This window comes from Puntigrus tetrazona, unplaced genomic scaffold, assembly GCF_018831695.1.
Source record: "Puntigrus tetrazona isolate hp1 unplaced genomic scaffold, ASM1883169v1 S000000005, whole genome shotgun sequence".
NCBI classification, from domain to species: domain Eukaryota; kingdom Metazoa; phylum Chordata; class Actinopteri; order Cypriniformes; family Cyprinidae; genus Puntigrus; species Puntigrus tetrazona.
The window spans coordinates 1-3,112 of record NW_025047685.1 but is presented as its reverse complement, the minus strand read 5'-3'; positions in this window follow the sequence as shown (position 1 = coordinate 3,112).

The following is a 3,112-nucleotide window of genomic DNA, read 5'->3' as shown; positions in this document are numbered from 1 at the left end:
GTTGCAGTTCATTCCTGTTCTGGCAAATCTGAATTTTCAGCAAACATTAGTCCAGTCTTCAGAAATCATTCTAATATATTGATTTGGTGATCAAGAAACTTTTTTTCTAATTAATATTGAAAACAGTGGTGCTGCTTACTATTCTTGTGCATACAGTGATATGTATTTTTGTTCAAAATTTTTTGATTAAAAGAAACACAGATTCATTTATTTTTTAATTTATTTTAGTTCATCCTTGTTGAATAAAAGCCTTAACCTCTACCAGAAAAAAATGTATCGGGTAGGGTGTGTGTAAATGTATGCATGTATGCATGCATGTATTTTATATATTGTGTATTATACATTTCATATCTGCATCAGTCAGCAGCTATTGAAATTTATGCTAAACTGTTCTGCGTTTCAGTCATACATTGTTGACTGTGTATGGCTTTTATTGCAGCATAATTTACAACACTGGGCTAATAAAGCAGCCATCTATCCATCCATCACTCAGAGTGCAATTGCCTTGCCCTTTCCTCATCCCTTGTCTTTTAGATCAGATTCCAATCGGTCTGTCTGTACAGTCTCCTGTAAGATTCCCCACAGTCACAGAGATGAGCTGAGAGAGTGAGAGAGAAAGAAAGTGTTTTTACACTGCTGTTCCTATGAAACATTTATCTCCAGAGCCCCCTGCTCTCCATTTACTGCATGTATGCATGTCTTCCTGTACTCTCAATTCAATCAGATTTTAAAACAGTACGTGTGTGTGCGTTTAACTATACATTCTGAAATCTGTCTTTGTTTGCCAATCTTCTGTATAATGACAAAATGACAGGAATATGTGTTAGGTTATCTGTATGGATTCGCTGTAGTGAAATAAGTGGGTCAATCTGCGGTTGATAGTCTCTTTGCTGTTAGCACCTCATCTCTTACATAAGACAACAGGAATCAGAGGGAGAGACTGAAATACAGCAAACTAAAATTACCACAAGGCCCAGTTATGCAAGTTGAAAAAGAAAGAAATGGTTGGGTGATTTTCTACGGAAAGTTTTATATTCAGAATGTATTCAGCAAGAAGGGGGAGGCGAGGGAAAGAGAAGAAGGAAGAAAGTGGCTCCTGTGCCTTTATCCAAAGAGAATAATTCATGGCTGTGTTTACTCAGACGATGCAGATTAATTGAAGCTTGCTGTGCGGTACACTGAATAAACACACACACCCGATGAAGATAAAGCTCATCCAGGTCTTTCCTCTCACTCCTTCTCCAGGAGCTCAATCGGACAGGGACTACATGTTCTTAACCGAACAAAACAAACAATGACACCTGAGGTGGGAGCAAATGTGTTCGGTAAGAATCTACGATATTTCAGTTACGTCAGTCTGCTGCCGAGATGCAGAACGCTGGAACTGCAAGCATAAAATTCAATGCTCTGATCTGGCATTCGTGACTGACTCTGGAACAGCATCCTCCTACATTACCGCCTATAGGTCTCTGCCGTCTCGAGGTCAGTGAGTGAGCTGTGCCCGGTGCTGCCATCACATTTACACGAACCTTCACTCTCTCCGTTTCACTGTGATGGAACAGTGCTTTGTACCCCACCTGTTCTGCCATAGACCATAACGTCCTTCAAGAAACAGACAGTTCTGCGAGTAAATAATTCATAGCAATGAGAAAGTAACTTTTTCTCGCTTGTCTCTTTTCTGTAGTTACAGCTGAAGTTGCTTTTAGCTCTGGTTAACTGTTTAGTATACCTAGTGCTGTTACTGTTAACTAAAACTATTTTTCAAGTCAAATAAAGATTTAATTTGAAATTTCTTAAGTATTTATTAAAAAAAAAATACAAATTAGAGAATTATATATTATGAAAACATTACATTAACATGTAAAACAAAAAAGAAAGGGGGAAAAAGAAACTGTCTTGGCAAACAAGTTTACTACTAAAAGTAATAAAATAAAAATACTAAATTTTTAACAGATGTGTATATAACTTCTCTAACAAATGTAGCTATTGCTCATTGTTAATATTACTGCATTAATTACCACTGTGTGTACATTGGATGTGAGTGGCATGGTGCAACAATTATAACCAATTNTGTGTGTGTGTGTGTGTGTGTATATTACACAGCATTTCGAATTTAAATGTTCAATTCATTTTGTTTTAAGAAAAAAAGTTAACCTGTTATGCTGCATTTATGATGGCACTTTTTTGCAACATTTCTACAAATNGTGTGTGTGTGTGTGTGTGTGTGTCTGGCTCAAACTCCATGTCCTTTTTTTATTACAGAAATAGACTCCAGTAAGAATTCAAAACAGTTGAGAATAAAAGGAACATATTATGTGAGGCCTTTCAAAACACAAGCATTCTTAGGTTCAAAATCCCTTCTAGTTATCTGCCTGATCACGAGGCAGCCTGAGCCCCAGAAGGGGCAAAAAGCAGTAGGGTATTCCAGGGTGGGAGGGATTCCTGGATTGAAAAAGAAACGCAAACTGCAGCTGTACTTCACATCTGGGGCCCAGTTCCCTCTCTGAGGCTCATTAAGGCCCGTCAACTCAAAGCCATGTTAAAAAAAAAAAAAAAAATCACCTCAGTGAAGAAAAAAAAAGTTGAAGGACTGAGAGTAAAGGATGAAAGGTCAGGATTAGATGGTTTTGATGGAGCTGAGACAGATGCCAACATCTGAGAGGTTGCCCCTTTACTGACACTAGCCAGCTAACTCTGACTCCTCCTGAGGCAATTAGCATGTCAGGACCAATCAGAAGAAAGAGCCAGTGAAGGCATCCAACAGACATGCATCTGCTTATAAGCCAAGTGACGCCCTCCTTCTTAGCAACCACAGGCTTGAAACTATTTATAACATACTAAAATAGAACGAACACCTGCCTATTTTTCCAATATTGATACTCTTTATTCGCTGCACAAAGTGCGCCAGAAAACTGTCGTTCCTTTCTCTCCTACCAGTGAGATTTGAAACACATGACTATGGAGGACACACTCATTAACACACATATCTGAGAAGGGCAAGTCACCCTTTGTCATACAAAGGGAATTCTGATGAGGTCCTTTATCTAGTCAACACAGAAGAGAATGTACATGGAATATATAAACCGCAATATTGCAGTCAAATGCACAATAG